Source organism: Halichoerus grypus, chromosome 4 (genome assembly GCF_964656455.1).
Source record: "Halichoerus grypus chromosome 4, mHalGry1.hap1.1, whole genome shotgun sequence".
NCBI classification, from domain to species: domain Eukaryota; kingdom Metazoa; phylum Chordata; class Mammalia; order Carnivora; family Phocidae; genus Halichoerus; species Halichoerus grypus.
In genome coordinates, this window is record NC_135715.1 from 185,855,084 (window position 1) to 185,875,349 (window position 20,266).

Genomic DNA, 20,266 nt, shown 5'->3' on the forward strand with positions numbered 1-20,266 from the left:
ACTATCCTAAGAGAGACAAGTGGCTAAAAAGAGTACGGTGTATCTGTATGATGGGGACACAGCTAGCAAACAAAGTTACGTTTTAAATTACATTAACTTTAGGGTGCCTGGGTGGCTCAGTTGGTTGGGCGACTGCCTTCGGCTCAGGTCATGATCCTGGAGTCCCGGGATCGAGTCCCACGTCGGGCTACCTGCTCAGCGGGGGGTCTACTTCTCCCTCTGATCCTCCCCCTCTCATGCTCTATGTCTTCCATTCTCTCTCTCAGATAAATAAATAAAATCTTAAAAAAAAAAAAAAAAGTTTAAATTACATTAACTTTAAATTTATATTTTTTAAAGATTTGAATTTATTTATTTATTTGAGAGCAAGGGGGGGCAGAGAGAGAGCGAGAGAGTGAGCACGAGCTGGGGAGAGGAGCAGAGGAAGAAGCTGGCTCCCCACTGAGCAGGGAGCCCGATGCGGGGCTCGATCCCAGGACACTGGGACCATGACCTGAGCCGAAGGCAGCCGCTTAACGACTGTGCCACCCAGGTGCCCCTGAGTTAATAAATATTTAATAATAAAAGCCAAATGTTTAAATGCTTCAAATTATAACCTGATGTCAAAAAGTCAAATGCAGTAACGGCTTCGTGGATACAGGTTGCCATTTGGGGTGATAGAAAGGATCTAGAACTAGATATGGTGATGGTAGTCCTACACCGTGAATGTACTTGATGCCGCTGAATTGTATGCTGTAAAACGGTTAAAATGGTAAATTTTTTGTTGTATGTATTTCACCACCAGAAACAAGCCTCCAGATTCAACTGCAAAGCAAGTCAATTCTTATATAATTATATGAAACTCCTATTGAGGGTAGGATGTGGGGACCTTCAATGTATCTAATAAGATGTGAATGGGACTCCAAAACAAAATTTCCCCAGAGGAGGCGGTGGTTGCTAATGATTTCTGTTCTCCTGTCACTGGATACTTTGTGGAGTGACAGTGAATGTGTAGCTTTCGGGAATGAGGTATGGAGCACAAAACTCCTCCCCACACTGCCACAGTGGGGTTTAGGGCTCAGACCCAGACCCTGAGAGGGATCAGCCACATAAAACAGGGAGACTGGATCAAGAGGGGCACCCTCCTGCAATGCCACAGAACCAGCACTAGGGGACAGCAGAGAGCCAGTGACCATCCCAACCACCAAGACAGCCGCTTCGGCTGGACCTTCAGAAGATGGTACCATTTTTCAAAAGGAAATTGCTTTGCAAGTAAAACCCAAAGGTTTCACAGGCTCCTTGCAGTGGGATGTTTAAGAATATTCAAGATAGGTCAGTTTTTACATGTTTCACACAGGCTATCACGTAAAACATTTACTGAATTCCACTATAGCCAGTTTGCGGCTAATTTGGGGGACTGACCTAAGAAAAGTTCACATCCCATTTTTGTGGGGTATCAGTTTAAGATTTTTTCAACCGATATTCATCATGCCGATACCTTCAGCTGATATTCATCATACCGATACAAGAGGCTAGAAAACTTTAACAGCAAGACTGGTGGCCGGGACAGTTTCTCTGTAATACTGAGGTGAATGGGGTCCAGAGAGCAGCGTCCTGAGAACATTCTATAGAAAGTAGTGACAGTCCTGAGTCTCTCCTAATTTGCCTTTACTACTACATAACAAACCACCTCAAAACTGAGCAGTTTAAAGCAATTACTATTACTATCACTACTATATTTGGGGGGCTGGGCTAAGCAGAGTGGTTCTTCTGCTGGGCTTCCGTGGGTTCACTGTGGCTGCAGTCAGCAGGCAGAGGGGCTAGGAGCGGGTTGGTCTGGGTCCCACATGGCCCCACTCACATGTCTGGTGCTCGGCTGGGGTGATGCGGGGCAACCGGGCCACGTTAATCTCCATTATCAAACAAGCCAGACTTCTTCACTTGGCAGCTGGGCTCCAAAAGGAGCAAGAGAAGTCAAGCCCCGGTGCAGGAACACTTTTTAAGCCTCTGCTTTGTCATATTTCCTACTGTCCCCTGGACCAAAGCAAGTCATATGGCTAAGCCCTGATCGGGGCGGGGGGGTGGGGAGAGAAAAGAGGCTCCATCTTTTGACAGGGGGAGCTGCAAAATATCATGATCTTTAAAAAAAAGAAATCGACCAGATGCTTTCTCCTCTTCTGCCACTACCAAGGACATCCTTATGTAAGCAGAGATGGATGACAGCCCTCTCCCTTCCCCCATTACCCCTCTGATCAAGTTCAAGGCAACTAAATGTGCCTTTCCCCAGCTGTGTCTGTGGAACACCAGTCTCATGAAGTTAAATATTATGGGCTGAATTATATCCTCCCAAAATTGGTATATTGAAGCTCTAACCTCCCAGTGTTACTGCATTTAGAGATAGGGCCTTTAAGGAAGTAATTAAGATACACATACACACACACACACAATCCTATATATGCAGCTGGATGAATATGTGGATGGGGGTTTTGTTTGCTGGACTGAGTATTTTTTTAGATCCTTTACTTTCTGTTAAATCAGAGCACAGATTTCAGCAGATTGAATTTTCTGAAAAATGGCCACAGCAACATTTCCAGTCCTGCATGATGGCCCAGAACCTTATCACTCTCTCATGAAAGGAGGTGGCCTAGCAGAACCAGAATACAGACTCTGGGGGCGCCTGGCTGGCTCAGTCAGTGGAGCATGTGACTCTTGATCTCGGGGTTGTGAGTTCAAGCCCCATGTTGGGCACAGAGCTTACCTAAAAAAAAATTCTTTTAACTACTCTTAAAAAAAAAAAAAAGACTATAAGCTCTGGAGCCAGACTGCCCACATACAGACCCAGGGCCACCATTTTCCAGCTGTATGACCCTGAGCACGTTGTTCATCCTTTAAGAGTCCCTGATTTCTTTGTCTGCAAGTGGGAAGATAATAGGACCAACCTTAAGGGGTTGTTTTGAGGATTAAAAAAACACATAAAACTGGGGGGCGGGAGCAAGATGGCGGAGGAGTAGGAGACCTGGATTTCGTCTGGTCCCAGGAATTCAGCTGGATAGGGATCAAACCATTCTGAACACCTACAAACTCAACAGGAGATCGAAGAAAAGAATAGCAACAACTCTCTGAACAGAAAAGCGACCACTTTCTGAAAGGTAGGACGTGCGGAGAAGTGAATCCGAGGCGATATTCGGGAGGATAGACGGCGGGGAAGGGGGCCTCCGTCGGCCGCTTCTGGCAAGTGATAGAGCCGCGGAGCACAAAATCGGAACTTTTAGAAGTCAGCTCCGCTGAGGGACGTCACTCCGGTGGCTAAGTGGGGGGTGGAACCCTCATGGGACAGTGTGGTCTCAGGACCCTCGGGGTCACAGAAAGACCGGGGGTGCCTGAGTGCGGCAGAGCTCCCAGGTATCGGAGCGGGGAAGCCGGCTGCAGAGACGGAGCCCAGGCGCGGGGTCTCAGCTCGGGGTTGCCATAAACCGTGATCCGCGGCACAGTCGGGCCACTGCTCCTCCAGCAGGGACCCAACAAGCGGCAGATCCGGGGAGACTCTCCTTCTTCCCCCGGGAGGAGCGGCGCGGGAGCGCACCGCGGGGATCTGCTGGGTTTGGAGACTCCACGTGGGGTCGTGAGCCAGAGATAGAAACACTCAGTCACAGGCCGGGTGAGCACGGAGTGCGGCCAGAGTCGGGGAAACGGGAGTGACTGACGGCTTTTCTCTGGGGGCGCACTGAGGAGCGGGACCCTGAGTTCTCGGCTCCTCCGGGGCGGAGACTGGGAAGCCGCCGTTTTCACTCTCCTCCTCCAAAGCCGAATGGAAAGCTTGCAGGGAACAAAAGCTCCCGAGAGCAAACCCGAGCAGATTACTTAGCCCCGACCGGGCAAGGGCGGGGCAATTCCGCCTCCGGCAAAGACATTTGGGAACCACGGCAACAGGCCCCTCCCCCAGAAGATCAGCGAGAACAGCCAGACAAGACCAAGGTCACCGATCAGTGAGAACGGCAGAACTCCAGCGCTAGGGGAATACTGCACATAGAATTCATGGCTTTTTTCCCATGATTCTGTAGTCTTTCAAAGTTAATTTTTTAAATTTTCTTTTTCTATTTTTTTTAATTTCTCTTTTTCCTTTTTCAACCAACATCTTATCAATTCCGTTTTTTAAAATCTTCTTTAATTTTCATTTTTAGAGTCATATTCTATCCCTTCATTGTAGTTAACCTTATTTTTTGTGTATATATATATATACATAAGATTTTCTCTCTTTAAAATTTTGGGATACAGTTTCTTCTATCAGACCAAAATATACCCTAAATTTCTAGTGTATGGCTTTGTTCTAGTCTCCCGCCTGATCACATTCTCTCCTTTTTTTTTTAACCTTTCTCTTTCTTTTTTCAACCAACTTCTTATCAATTCCTTTTTTAAAATCTTTTTTAATTTTCATCTTTACAGTCATATTCCATCCCTTCATCGTACTTACCCTTATTTTTGCATATACGTAAGTTTTTCTTTCTTTAAAATTTTGGAAGGCAGTTTCTTCTAACAGACCAAAATACACCCAAAATCTAGTGTGTGGCTCTGTTCTATTCACCAGTCTGATCATATTCTTTTTTTCTTTTTTTTTCTCTTTCTTTTCCCCCCAGTTTTGGGTCTCTTCTGATTTGTTTAGTGTATGTTTTTCTGGGGTCATTGCTACCCTTTAACATTTTGTTCTCTCATTCATCTGTTCTTCTCTGAACAAAATGACAAGATGGAAAAAATCACCTCAAAAAAAAGAACAAGAAGCCGTAGGGACTGCCAGGGACCTAATCAATACAGACATTAGTAAGATGTTGGAACTAGAGTTCAGAATGGCGATTATAAAGATACTAGCTAGGCTTGAAAAAAGCATGGAAGATACTAGAGAAACCCTTTCTGGAGAAATAAAAGAACTAAAATCTAACCAAGTCAGAATCAAAAAGGCTATTAACGAGGTGCAATCAAAAATGGAGGCTCTAACTGCTAGGATAAATGAGACAACAGAGAGAATTAGTGATATAGAAGACCAGATGATGGAGAATAAAGAATCTGAAAAAAAGAGAGATAAACAACTACTGGATCACGAGGAGAGAATTAGAGAGATAAGTGATACCATAAGATGAAACAATATTAGAATAATTGGGATCCCAGAAGAAGAAGAAAGAGAAAAAGGGGCAGAAGGTATATTAGAGCAAATTATAGTGGAGAACTTCCCTAATTTGGGGAAGGAAACGGGCTTCAAAATCCAGGAGGCACAGAGAGCCCCCCTCAAAATCAATAAAAATAGGTCAATACCCCAACATCTAATAGTAAAACTTACAAGTCTCAGAGACAAAGAGAAAATCCTGAAAGCAGCTCGGGACAAGAGGTCTGTAACCTACAACGGTAGAAACATTAGACTGGCAGCAGACCTATCCACAGAGACCTGGCAGGCCAGAAAGGACTGGCATGATATATTCAGAGCACTAAACAAGAAAAAATATGCAGCCAAGAATACTATATCCAGCTAGGCTGTCATTGAAAATAGAAGGAGAGATAAAAAGCTTCCAGGACCAACAAAAACTAAAAGAATTTGTGAACACCAAACCAGCCCTACAAGAAATATTGAAAGGGTCCTCTAAGCAAAGAGAGAGCCTAAAAGCAACATAGACCAGAAAGGAACACAGACAATATACAGTAACAGTCACCTTACAGGCAATACAATGGCACTAAATTCCTATCTTTCAATAGTTACCCTGAATGTAAGTGGGCTAAATATCCCAATCAAAAGACACAGGGTATCAGATTGGTTAAAAAAAACAAGACCCATCAATATGCTTCCTGCAAGAGACTCATTTTAGACCCAAAGACACCTCCAGACCTAGCCTCAGCAATCAGACAACAAAAAGAAATAAAAAGCATCCAAATCGGCAAAGAAGAAGTCAAACTCTCACTCTTTGCAGATGATATGATACTTTATGTGGCAAACCCAAAAGACTCCACCCCAAAACTGCTAGAACTCATACAGGAATTCAGTAAAGTGGCAGGATATAAAATCAATGCACAGAAATCAGTGGCATTTCTATACACCAACAACAAGACAGAAGAAAGAGAAATTAAGGGGTCAATCCCATTTACAATTGCACCCAAAACCATAAGATACCTAGGAATAAATCTAACCAAAGAGGCAAAGAGTCTGTACTCAGTAAACTATAGAATACTCATGAAAGAAATTGAGGAAGACATAAAGAAATGGAAAAACGTTCCATGCTCATGGATTGGAAGAACAAATATTGTGAAAATGTCTATGCTACCTAGAGCAATCTACACATTTAATGCAATCCCTATTAAAATACCATCAACTTTTTTCAAAGAATTGGAACAAATAATCCTAAAATTTGTATGGAACCAGAAAAGACCCCGAATAGCCAGAGGAATGTTGAAAAAGAAAATCCAAGCTGGTGGCATCACAATTCCAGACTTCAAGCTCTATTACAAAGCTGTCATCATCAAGACAGTATGGTACTGGCACAAAAACAGACACACAGATCAATGGAACAGAATAGAGAGCCCAGAAGTGGACCCTCAACTCTATGGTCAACTAATCTTCGACAAAGCAGGAAAGAATGTCCAATGGAAAAAAGACAGTCTCTTCAACAAATGGTGTTGGGAAAATTGGACAGCCACATGCAGAAGAATGAAACTAGACCATTTCCTTACAGCACACACAAAAATAGACTCAAAATGGATGAAAGACCTAAATGTGAGACAGGAATCCATCAAAATCCTTGAGGAGAACATAGGCAGCAACCTCTTCGATCTCAGCCGCAGCAACTTCCTCCTAGAAACATTGCCAAAAGCAAGGGAAGCAAGGGCAAAAATGAACTATTGGGACTTCATCAAGATAAAAAGCTTTTGCACAGCAAAGGAAATAGTCAAGGAAACCAAAAGACAACCGAGAGAATGGGAGAAGATATTTGCAAATGACATACCAGATAAAGGGCTAGTATCCAAAATCTATAAAGAACTTATCAAACTCGGGGCACCTGGGTGGCTCAGTCATTAGGCATCTGCCTTCAGCCCAGGTCATGATCCCAGGGTCCTGGAATAGAGCCCCACATCGGGCTCCCTACTCCGTGGGAAGTCTGCTTCTCCCTGTCCCACGCCCCATGCTTGTGTTCCCTCTCTCACTGTCCCTCTCTCACTGTCAAATAAATAAATAAAATCTTAAAAAAAAAAAAAACGAACTTATCAAACTCAACACCCAAAGAACAAATAATCCAATCAAAAATGGGGAGAGGACATGAACAGACATTTCTGCAAAGAAGACATCCAAATGGCCAACAGACACATGAAAAAGTGCTCAACATCACTCGGCATCAGGGAAATCCAGATCAAAACCTCAGTGAGATACCACCTCACACCAGTCAGAATGGCTAATATTAACAAGTCAGGAAACGACAGATGTTGGCGAGGATGCAGAGAAAGGGGAACCCTCCTACACTGTTGGTGGGAATGCAAGCTGGTGCAGCCACTCTGGAAAACAGTATGGAGGTTCCTCAAAAAGTTGAAAATAGAGCTACCATATGATCCAGCAATTGCAGTACTGGGTATTTACCCCAAAGATACCAATGTAGTGATCTGAAGGGGTGCGTGCACCCCAATGTTTATAGCAGCAATGTCCACAATAGCCAAACTATGGAAAGACCCAGATGTCCATCAACAGATGAATGGATAAAGAAGAAGTGGTATATATATACAATGGAATATTATGCAGCCACCAAAAAACCTAAATCTTGCCATTTGCAATGATGTGGATGGAACTAGAGGGTATTATGCTAAGTGAAATAAGTCAATCGGAGAAAGACAATCATATGATCTCACTGATATGAGGAATTTGAGAAACAAGACAGGATCATAGGGAAAGGGAGGGAAAGATGAAACAAGATGAAACTAGAGAGGGAGACAATCCATGAGACTCTTAATCTCAAGAAACAAACTGGGGGTTGCTGGAATGGAGGGGGGTGGGAGGGATGGGGTGGCTGGGTGATGGACATTGGGAAGGGTATGTGCTATGGTGAGCACTGTGAATTGTGTAAGACTGATGAATCACAGACCTGTACCCCTGAAACAAATACTACATTATATGTTAATATTTAAAAAATGAAATCATTTTAAAAAAACATAAAACTCGGGGCGCCTGGGTGGCTCAGTCGTTAAGCGTCTGCCTTCGGCGCAGGTCATGATCCCAGGGTCCTGGGATCGAGCCCCGCATCGGGCTCCCTGCTCAGCAGGAAGCCTGCTTCTCTCTCTCCCACTTACCCTGCTTGTGTTCTCTCTCTGGCTGTCTCTCCCCATCAAATAAATAAAATCTTTAAAAAAAAAAAAAACATAAAACTCATAAAAAAGGAAGTAATTAAGGTTAAATATAGTCATAAGCATAAGACCCTAATCCAATAGGACTGGTGTCCTTATAAAAAGAGGAAGAGACACCGGAGTTCTCTCTGTCTCTCTGTGTACGCACAGAGAAGAGTCCATTTGAGGACACAGCAAGAAGGCTGTCTGCAAACTTACCAGAAACCAACCCTGCCAACACCTTGATCTTGGACTTGCAGCCTCCAGAACGGTTGTTCAAACACTCAGTCTGTGGTGTTCAGTTATGGCGGCCTGAGCTGACGAATACATAAGGGTTCCTTGATTAATTCTGTTTGGGAAGTGAGTGCTCAATACTGATCCTCCCCCACCCTTGGAAATTCATAAAGCTCTGTAGCCTAGCAAAGGCTTCCTCAGCACAGAAGCCTATAGTTTATCACAGCGTTTCCCAAACTGACTCAAACAGGAGGTCCTTTTCCCATACCTACGTTCACCGTATGAAGCCATGTTAGTTTCTAGGGCTGTTTTCAAAAATGAGCACAAAGTGGGTGGCTTTATTCTCTCACAGTTCTGGAGACCGGAAGTCAGAAATCAAGATGTCAGCAAGGTTGGTTCCTTCTGGCTCTGAGGGAAAATTCACTCCGTGCCTCTCTCCTAACTGCTGGTGGCTGCCGGCCACCCTGGGTGTTCCTTAGCCTGTAAGATGCATCACTCACTCCACCTCTGCCTCTCCATCTTCATGTGCCCCCCCTCTGTGTCTCATTCTCAATTACAACTCTTACAATTATATCTACACCCTTATTCCCAATAAAGTTATATTCTGAGGTTATAAGTGGACGTGTCTTGGGTTGGGGCAGGGGAGTGGGGCACAGTTCAACCTACTGCAGAAGCCAAAGGATAACCAAGGTGGCTGGGTGAGTGTGGGCATGGAGTAGGAGTGAGTGGGATGCATCTGGGTGCCTGTGCAGGGTCCACCCCTCCAGGGCATACACTGGGGAGAGTGCTCTCTCCCCTTGACAAGGCTAGCTTCCCAAATCCTCATTTCCTAAACCCCTTACTGACCATCCCCCATGAACACATTCCTGTCTTGGGCAGCTCGGGACTCACTGTTCTAGTCACCCAAAACCGATAGGACTTCCTGCCCCTGCTCTTCCTGCTTTGTCCTGGAAGACAGGGCCAGTCTTTTGGGGAAACATTTGCAAAAACGATGTTTGTGTATGGTGGCAATATGGCAGGCAAGCTCTTACAGAGCTATGCTTCTAGAGGCTTCTTCCCAAAGCCTTCCCAAAGCCTTCCTAAATCCCTGCTTCCTCCATGCCTCTCTCCTGCCCAGAACCCTCTACCACTGGCTCGACTTCTAGGAGGTAATGAGACCTCTTCCACCCTCTAGGGACAGCCTTCCAGAATCAGCCAGGGTGTTCTTACAGCTTCCCCCACAGGGGCTGCCTCTTCCTGCCTTGGCATCTTTCTCCTGGATTGCATCCCTTGCCCAACCTCCCCCCACCTGTCCACACCTCTGTTTGCCTACAAGCCACACAGCAGGTGAGTTTCAGGGGTCTGCAGGTCCCTGGAATGCAAATAACCAGAAACAGTTCAAATCTCAGAGTGGGGTTTCAGGGAGTCCGTGCATGTGCATTTTTCTCGGGAGGGACCCAAATCATTCCTTCCTGACCTAAGGAGGCTAGAACCGCAAGTTTAGAGCAAGAGAGCAGTGAATAGCTCTCCCTTAGAGCAGTACCGCTGGGAAAACCTGCTCTGAGGTAGAAGAACCTCTCTCCCAACTCACTTTGCGTTAAGGGGCCCCCGTAGGAACAGACAGCAGGCACAGCCCATCCAAACAGGTCAGTTGTCCACAAGGGTCAAATGTGGCAGCACGGGGACACCTGGGTGGCTCAGTTGTTGAGCGTCTGCCTTCAGCTCAGGTCACGATCCCAGAGTTCTGGGATCGAGCCCCTCATCGGGCTCCCTGCTTGGTGGGAAGCCTGCTTCTCCCTCTCCCACTCCCCCTGCTTGTGTTCCCTCTCTCGCTGTGTCTCTCTCTCTCTGTGTCAAATAAATAAATAAATAAATAAATAAATAAATAAATAAATAAATAAAATCTTTAAAAGAAAATGTGGCAGCACGGCCTGCAGGATGCCCTACGGACGGACGGAGCAAAGCTGGCTCCATGCAGGGTGGCAGCTGTAAGTGGGAGGGGTAGCTCAAGGCTCTGCCCCCTCAACACGCAGCCCCGTTCCCCAGCCCTGAACCCTGTAGATGACTAGCAGATGGCCGGGGCTGGGAAAGAGCTGCGAAGCCTGAGGGCAAAGCCCTGTGACCCCCACCCCCACCACACCCCATGGTTTGGCGTCTGGCTGGCCCTATCTGTAAGTCTTGCCAACATCCTAGATTCTGGGAACCTGCACACTCCTGGGAAGGTGCCTTTGGCACACGGGGCTGTGTTGTGACAACAGGTAGGTAACTTATCTCTCAATTTGGGTAATACAGCTTTTGCAAGGAGACATCTATCTTTAACCTCTTTGAGATTCTATATGAGAGCCTAATCCTGTGCTCAAGGATTTGTTATTCATCAGCCGAGGCAAAAAAAAAAAAAAAAATTTGCCCGTGATCCACCGTTATTCATCAGTACTTTGCCATAACAAAGTACCATAGACTGGGAGGTCTTGAACAACAGAAATAGATTTTCTCACAGTTCTGGAGGCAGAAGTCAGAAATCGAGGTGTTGGCAGAGTTGTTTCCCTCTGAGGGCTAAAAAAGGAGGGCTGTTCCCCACCTCTCCTTGGTTTATAGATGGTCTTCATGTTCACATGCCCTTCTCCGCTCAGTGTGTGTCTTTGTCCAAATTTCCTCTTCTTATAAGGACACCAGTCATATTGGATTAAAGACCACCCTAATGACCTCATTCTAACTTAGTTACCTCTTTAAAAGCCCACTCTCCAAACACAATCATGTTCTGAGGTACTGGGGGTTAGGACTTCACCATGTGAATTTTGAGGGGATACAATTTAGTCCAGAACAGACACCCAGGAGTAACATGAGGATGGATGGTGGGACTTGTGGGCAGAGGGATCACAGTTTGATTCTGATCTCTCAAAGCTAGTCTACACCAGGGCCCCCTCAGGGTGCTGCATGGCCACCAGCCCAGCCTCTGAGGAAGCTGGGTGGCCCACTTCTTCTTCCTGGGCCCTCAGGCACTTGCCCAGAGTCCTCTTACTGCAGCCAGCAGGCCAAACCGGAGAGTGGAGAGGCATCAGGGTGGACCCTGGAGCTGTCTGAGGGGGTGTACATGTGATTTGGGGAGAGTTAAAGTACCCCCTTTGTTTTGAAGATAGAGGTGGGAGGGATAGTCTCTCAGTTCAGTTAGTCTTCCGCTCTGGAGTGGGTGTTTGGGTGGCCCCAGGAATCCTATTTGCATACAGGGCCCAGACTTCTGGGAGGTTGGGAAGAAGGAATTTATTTTAACTTGCAAATTTGTTCTAATACTTAAAGTGATATTTACTTGTTGTTGAAGGATAAATGAATCATATAAATTAAAAATGCACAAAAGCTTGAAAGAAAAAAAATTTGCCCATGATCCACCAAAACTAAAAGTCTCTGACACTGCTAGTCATTTGATATTTGACAGTATCATGTGCTTTCAGGATGTTCTCTTAATGCAAGGAAGAAATGATATTACTATAGAAAAAATTAGAAAATGCAGTTCACCAAAAGATAGCAATTTTATTAAGTCACTTATAAACCCACCACCTAAAGAGATCTTTTTTTTTTTTTTTATCTTATATTTCTTGGACTACTAATACAGTCGAATATTTTCTCATGTTTATTAGTTACTTAGATTTTTTTGGTGAATGGTCTTTTCTTGTCTTTTGCATATTGTGTTATTGGGTATTAATGGTATCTTATCAATCTGTTTGGAAGCTCTATTTAGTAAAAAGTTCCTGAACAAGCCCCCCCCTCCAAATGTGCTACTTTTGCATGTAGACTATTTTGAGCTGAAGGTAATCAAGACCCTGTGGGCTCAAGAGAAACTTTTGCCCCTTCCTTAATTACCTAGAAGAATCTAAATTGGGGGTCTTTCCCAGAATAAGAGTTATTACCAGAGATAAATCTTATCTGAGTGACCCATCTGTATAGTAGAGCAAACATCTAATTACCAAAGTGTGTGTCTTCTTGATGCCCCGTGAATTGCCTTCCTCCTCTTTGAAGCCCCAGGCCCCTATCCCATTCCTTAGCTCAGGATGGCATGTATACCTCATTTTACCTTTCTGTTCCTGAATCTTTCATGTATGTGGGGTTCCTGCAATTAAATTTTTATTTTCTCCTGTTAATCTGTCTCATGTCAATTTAATTCTTAGAACAGCCAGAAGAACCTTACAAGAGTAGAGGAAAGTTTTTCCTCCCCAACAATAGTACAGATGCTAAGCCTCTGTGGTATTTGTAGCAAACATTTTTACCCAGATTGTGGTTTGCTCTTGTTTTTTAGACCTGTGTCTATTTTTTCCCTTTGGAAATTCTTTACTGGCTTTTATGTTTAGAAAGTACTTCTCCTTCCCAAAATGAACTATTTTCTTTTAGTTTACTTATGACCTCTCCCTTTTTTCTTTCTTTGCATTTACCTCTTTAAAATCTGGAAGTGAAGGGCTCCTGCATGGCTCAGTCAGTTAAGCATCTGCCTTCAGCTCAGGTCATGATCTTGGGGTTCTGGGATCAAGCCCCGTGTCAGGCTCCCTGCTTGGTGGGGAGTCCGCTCCTCCCTCTTCTTTTGACCCTCCCCACTGCTCATGCCCTCTCTCTCTATCTCTCAAATAAATAAATAAAATCTTTAAAAAATAAAATAAAGTAAAATCTGGGAGTGAAAGTGAGAAATTTACCCAAGGTTTTCCAAACACTTAACCAATTGCCCCAGCACCACTTTGTACCTCGGCCCTCCACTGCCCCTACTCTCTGTGTCCATGAGGGCAGTCTCAGCTACAAGCCAGCCTAAAGGAGCACACCCTCCCCCAGGGCCTGCAGTCCCCTGGCTGTCAGCACTCACACAAAAGCACTGGAAAACAAGTGTGATTTTTGATGTTGTGGAGAAGGTGAGGAGTTTACCTTGGAGAACCCCACACAAAGAACTTAAAAATTCCCTATAGAGATTTCTGTTCTCCTGAGCCTCCCTGGCTCCACCTCTGGGGGGCCTGACCTTGCCTCCCTTCTCAGGGCTGCCACTTGTAACTTGGCATTCCTTTCTCAGGAAGTTCAAAACCCTCACTCTTTCTCTCTTGCAGAACAAATTGGCTGGTATGGCTCCTGGCCCAAACCCAGCTCTTTCTAAACAAAGACCTTCAGCTAACAGCACCCACCTCCTTAGAAAGCAGAGTGGCAATTGTTTTTTGTCACTTGAGAATTCCTTTGGGGTCTCAGTCCCCACACCATGGGGCTTATTAACCTATTCCAAACAAATCCAGTGTACGTTTAAGTGGAATTCCCATACCATCTGCTAATGGAGCTCTAGGGTGCTCCATCTCCTCAGTGTCTTCAACATGCAGGAAGTGGGAGTTCTAGAAGATGTAGAATCTGGAGCCCCTCCCTTGGAGCACCAATATTCAAAGAAGCTACCCTGGGAGCTGAGAGCTAGGACTGAGCACCTGGGGAGCAGTCAGCCAAAGAGTCAGAACCCCAGGGCCTTTCCCAGGTCCCCAAGTTGGTCTCACTGGCAGGCAGGGTCCATGTGCACCACCCTCCTCAAGGTGGGCGGGGTCAGGGGGGACATGGGGGCCGGGCAGCAGAGCTTCAGAAGGCTCCAGGCCCACACTCCCCGGAGCAGCCATGGGAGCCCGGGGCGGCAACAGCCAGAGCAGTGACCACGTGAACAGCGCCCATCACAGCAGGCATAGAGAGCGGGTGGCAGCCTTAGGGACTCTGAGATAGGGGAGAGGACTGGTGCCCCCCCCATGTGATTGCACAGGCTTGTGGAGGCAAATTCTGACCTGGATCAGTACAGTGGTTAAGGATCATACGGTGGTTAAGAGCGCAGCCTTAGGGGCTTGGCCAGGTGGCCTGGCTCACATCTCAGCTCTTGCCCTGACTGAGGCACATTTTCTTCATCTATAAAATGGGATAATGGTGCTTACCACAGGCCTTGTGGGGAGGATTAAGTAGTGCTGTGTCTGTGCGTATGTTGAGAGTGAAGACCCAATACCTGGTCATCACTGTTAGCTGCTCTCACAGTTCCAGAGGCCAGAGGTCGGAAATCACAGTGTCTGCAGGGTTATACCCCCTCTGAACACTCTAGGGTAGAATCCTTCTTTGCCTCTTGCAGCTTCCGGTGGTTTCTGGCGTTCCTCGACTTAGATCACTCCCATCAATGTCTTCACATGGCTGTCTTCCCTGTGCCTGGTCTCCCTTCCCCTTCTCCCATATTGCGTCATTTGTACCCGAGGGATTTTAATTTATGCAGGTGATTGAAAGATGACACAGAGAGGTCATTGCCATTGAAAGAATGTGTTACTCACACTTCCTGAGAGAAGGGGCATGCCCCGCCACACAGGGCCACATGGGAAACATCAAGGTGGTCAGGAGGCAGAAGACAGGAGCAAGGGGAAGGCGCAGGCCAGAGTCTTAACTGGAGTTTCTTCAGGAAGGGCAAAGCAAGGCAGAGTAAAGAGTTTAAGAATGGCTAGTTTGAATAATTCCAACAGGCTTTGGGCTCTAGGAGTGGTCTCTAGCTGCTGGTACCTGGTCCTGGGGTGACGTGGGGCAGGGGCAATACTGGCTTGGTGTGTAAGAGATAAGAAGGTGGGTGGGGGCTCAGCCTTAGCTAGCCCATCTGCCCCAGAAAGGAGAGTTCCTGGCAAGCTGACTTGCGGGAGAGAGGTAAATACTCTGGCCAATAGTTTGACCCTGTGATTGATAGATGCTAAACAGACTTACAGAATCTAAGAAAACACAGGACACTTCTCTTCTCTTATAAAGACACTAGTCATTGGATTTAGGACCTACCTTAATTCTGGATGATCTCAAGACCCTTAATTTAATTATGTCTGCAAAGACCCTCTTTCCAAAGAAGGTCACATTCACAGGTTCCTGGGGTTAGGATAAGGGCATATCTTTTTTTTTTTTTTTTTTTTTTTTTTTAAAGATTTTATTTATTTATTTGAGACAGAGAGAATGAGAGAGAGAGAGCACATGAGAGGGGGGAGGGTCAGAGGGAGAAGCAGACTCCCTGCCGAGCAGGGAGCCCGATGCGGGACTCGATCCAGGGACTCCAGGATCATGACCTGAGCCGAAGGCAGTCGCTTAACCAACTGAGCCACCCAGGCGCCCAGGATAAGGGCATATCTTTGGGGGGCCCACAATTCAACCCACTATAGATGCCAATTGACTAGATTGGTTTATGGTTCTCTTCCTTAGTGTAGACTCTGGGGAGAAATGACAGCTTTTGCGTTTTTTGATGAGTCCTACAGTGCTCCTTCCATAGTGGTGGCTTTGGCTGAATGCCAGTGCCAGGGAGGAATCCAAGGAAGGCTGTGGGAGGGACCCTATGGGGTGATTTCTGGACCAGTGTGGGCAGAAGTCTTGGGATGGAGAAGTCTGAAGCTCAGGCAGAAGGGAGATGACTTGAGAGCAGTAGTCATGCTAGCCAGAGGCCCCAGGGTGTTCTGGAGAGGTAGGATTCTGGGGCCTCCACAGCTTAGGTTCCTTGAATGATTTTCATGCTAGAGATGCTATTCCTTAAGGTGGCTTTGGTTGCTATAACAGAAAGCCCTGGATCAATTTCCTGAAACAACTTGGAAAAAAAATCACCTCTCATCACAGGAAATCTAGTGGCTGGGTGGCTGCCGGTATAGTTTGATCAAGCCTTTGCCCTACTTTTCTACAATCCCCATGGTTCCACTACTCTCTATGTAGGGCTTTTTTTTTTTTTTTTTAGGCCAGGTGCCCTCATGGTTACAAGAGACCCAACTAAATGTGATCATGTACAAGAGCAGAGGAGGACTACCTCTTCCTGGGTCTCCTAATAAGTAAGGAAACCTCCCAGAATCTCTAAAAGAACTCACCTCACTCTCATGACTCCATGGCCAGCATTGCATGAAGGCCTGTGCCTGATCCAGTGACCCCTCCAGGAAATAGCTTCGATCATCAGGCCCATCCCTAGAGCTGGACTGGGGCCAGACTGTCTTCCCCACTACACACCCTCCTGGCTTTGGGTGCTCCAAATAGATGATTCCCATCACCCACACACTAGTGCAGCGGAGGGTCTAGGGCAAGCCTACCTCAAAGGGGAAAGGTGCTGGGGAGGGGCAGGGGTTGTTGCTGCCAGAATCCCCAGGGAGCCTGGCAAAAGCACATTGTCCTGGAACACACTCCATCCCTCCCGGTGTGGGCAAAGCAAATTATTCATTCACTGCAGCAACTACAGGAATATTACTCATGGGGGCAGGGGATGGATTTCTAGTGAGTGAGGTCTGGGGAATGACCTGGGAGTCGCCACGGGCAGGCATCCCCTCCAAGGGAATCTTGGGCTCATCTGGTGAAGAGACTCCTGGAAAGAGCAAATCATCCATGAGCCCTGATGGCAGGCAGCCTGTCCAAAAAAGATGGCTCATCGTCATCGTGGACATGCTGCCCAATGCTCCCCGAGGCTCTGTGCTTCCTGAGAGCATTATCTCATCCCCTCCTTGCATTCGTGCATCCGTGCTGCCGGGCCCACCCCAGCTGGAACTAAGGAGTCAGCACAGACCGCACAGGTTAGGGACTCAGTCCCACAGGACTGCCCCCACTCCAGACACCAGCAGCCAATGGGTCCCCAGGCCACCTGCACTTCTGCCTGGTCCCCTCAGGTTCACTAGAACGAGTCACAGAACCTAGGAAAACACTGTACTCTGGACTACAGTTTAGTACAAAGGATACAAATGAATAGCCAGATGGAGAGGTACATAGGGCGAGGTCGGGAAGGGTGCCCAGGGGCAGGAGCCTCTGTCCCCAAAGAGTTGGGGTGACCACCCACCCTGCATGGGGATGTGTTCACCAGTCCAGAAGCTCCCTTAGTCTCCTGGTTTCAGAGTTTTTATTAAAGTTCCATTGTGCAGACATGACTGATTAAATCATCGGCCTTTCATGATTAACTCAAGCTCCGGCCCCTTTCCATCCCCAGGTCAGGGGCTGGGGCTGCACGTTCCACAGGCTTGTTTTCTCTGGAGACAAGTCCCATCCCGAAGCTCTCTAGCCACCTCATTACCACAAACTCAGGTATGGTCAGAAGGGGCTCCTCATGAATAACACAAGACACTCCTACCACCAAATTCCGCAGGTTTTAGGAGCTCTGGGCCAGGAACCCGGGACAAAGAGCAAATACATATTTTTCATTACACCACAGCTAAAGACTATTGTTCTCCCCAGTTTCCAGATGGAGGGACCGAAGCACAGCGATTTTAAGTGACTTGCCTTATTTACACAGCTCATTACAGCAACAGCAGGATCTGAACCCAGGTGGCCCCCCTCGGTTCCTCAGAAGGGAACCCTGAGGGCTGTCCACTTCAGAGGGCAGGGCGCACAGCCTCCCTGTTGGGAAAAGATTGTAATCTGATTCAGTAGTGTGCCCTGGGAACAAACAAAACCCTGATTGGGGCGCCTGGGTAGCTCAGTCGTTAAGCGACTGCCTTTGGCTCAGGTCATGATCTCAGGGTCCTGGGATCGAGCCCCGCATCGGGCCCTCATCGAGCCCCAGCATTGGGCTCCCTGATCAGTGGGGAGCCCGCTTCTCCCTCTCCTTCTGCCCCTCCCCTCCCCGCTCGTACTCTCTCTCTTTCTCAAATAAATAAATAAAACCTTAAAAGAAAAAACCCTGATTGATAGCCACTTTCCATGGTGTAAATAATCCCACCGAAGCTGGTTTCCAGCTGCCCGCCTGACCTCGCTGGGAAGAAAAGCGCTCAGAGGGCCAGGTATGGGGCCTGAGGTTATGGGGAAGCAGTCACTTCTGGGTCCGATTCCAACAGCAACACTCCAAGGCAGGCAGAAGCTTCCTATTATCATGTGACTTTAACCCCCACCCAAGGATGAGTAGACAGCCAGTTGTCTCTCTGGTTTGATGGGCAGAGCCTTGCTGGAACCCTTCTCACTGATGGGGGGCAGCCCACCTAGGGCCCCAGCTTGTGTGTTAAACTCTCTACACACAGCGCCCTGTATTGGACCCTAAGGCCACAGCTCCTGTTCTGACATTAGAAAGTCCCCAATCCCTGACCTCAGCCTATACTCACCCCAATCCCCACCTCCATTCCTGGTTAAGTTTACCCTTCTAGAACCTTGAGATCTCCCATTCGTCATAGCTCAGCTATGTACTTAATCTATCGTGAACAGTATTTAATCAGGCATTTCTGTGTGTTTGAAGGATGTGTGTGTATGTGTGTATGAGTTTGTATGGGCTGGGATAACAGACTTCCCACCCACTGAGCCCACCTTATTGCTTAGGGTGATTTTTCTTTTTATTATTTACTTAATTCTTTTTTTTTTTAAGATTTCATTCACTTATTTATTTAGAGAGAGCATGTGAGTGGGGAGAGGGACAGAGGGAGAGAGGGAGAGAATCTCAAGCAGACTCCCCGCTGAGCACAGAGCCCGCGGGGGCGGGGGGGTGGTGTTGATCCCACAACCTTGAGATCATGACCTTAGCCTAAATCAAGAGTTGGACACTCAACAGCCTGAGCCATCCAGGCGCCCCTTTAATTATTTCTTATATGTATTTTCTGATTTTGTCACAGTAATCGGAATAGCTGCTGGGCAATTCGCTTTATTTTCTGTCAGCTTGTCCCCATGGACCCCCTTTTACATGTCTGGGCTCACCATACAGTGGATCTTGTCTGTGGTTCCCACCCAGCATGCATCTGCCTTCTTTTGGTCACAGCACCCCAAAATCCTTTGGAGACCCATTCAGCTACCCCTTGTAGGCCTTCCGTGTCAGTGGGGCTGACCCCACACCCCCACGCCAGGCCCGACCAACCAGGATGCGGCCCCTGGGCTGTAGAGACGGCTTCAGGAGCCCACAAGGCTCGGGCCTGAGGTTTGCCGAAACCACGTAACTAGCAGTGCAGCTCATGGGCCCAGAGCTGTTGGCGGCCTGAGCGTGGATGACATCTTCCTACAAATCTAGCACCAGCCAAGAGAGGGAGAGACAGAAGATTGAATCTTGACATTACCATTGTGCCCTGCTGTAGGGAAGTTTTCCCTTCGACTTTATAGGTTTCTGCGAACCAACAAATTCATTTTTTATTATTATCTTGAGCTTAAGCCAGTCTGAGCTGGGTTTCCATCGCTGCCAGCTGAGAGTGTTGGCAAATACACATAGTGTGCGTGCAATAATGTATCCTGCTTTTTAGAGTAATAGTATTTAACAAGCATTTTCCCATGTGTCTATGTAGGCTTTATACAGCTGCATAATGGTCCCTAAACTGGGGTTACCCTAAAGTGAGAACATTTATTGATTTAATAGGAGAGTCATTGTCCCTACAAAACAGGAATGGGAAAGAAATCAAAGGCAACATTTTTTTAAGATTTTGTTTATTTACTTAGAGAGAGAGAGAGCACAAAGGGAGGGGCAGAAGCAGAGGGAGAGAATCTCAAGCAGACTCCCCGCTGAGGGTGGAGCCCAGTGCCGGGCATGATCCCAGGACCCTGAGATCATAACCTGAGCTGAAACCAAGAGTCAGACATGTAACCAACTGCTCACCCAGGCGCCCCCAAAGGCAACATTTTTGAAACTAATTTCCTCCTCTGAACACTACTTAATAAAGGCAAGAAATTTTTGAACTAAATTAAGGGAAAAAACTCTTAGATATATTTTCTCTCATATATGTGTGCATATATATATATATATATATATATTACGTATAACAGAATAGATACACATTATGTTCTATACCAATACTGTTTAATATTTATGTGT

The 20,266-nt window shown here is 46.6% G+C and overlaps 1 long non-coding RNA gene across 3 annotated transcripts in view; it reads right to left on the reverse strand.

Annotated features, from left to right (window-relative positions):
* Nucleotides 1–20,266, reverse strand: part of LOC118520952 (uncharacterized) — a 50,143-nt gene that overhangs the window by 10,643 nt on the left and 19,234 nt on the right. Inside the window, exon 3 of one of the 3 annotated variants that reach the window (XR_013447421.1) lies at nt 17,442–17,886. The exons of the other annotated variants lie outside the window; for them this stretch is intronic. This is a non-coding gene — a long non-coding RNA (uncharacterized LOC118520952). Of the gene's footprint in view, nt 1–17,441; nt 17,887–20,266 lie in introns of those variants that run through there. 3 annotated transcript variants of the gene reach the window in all.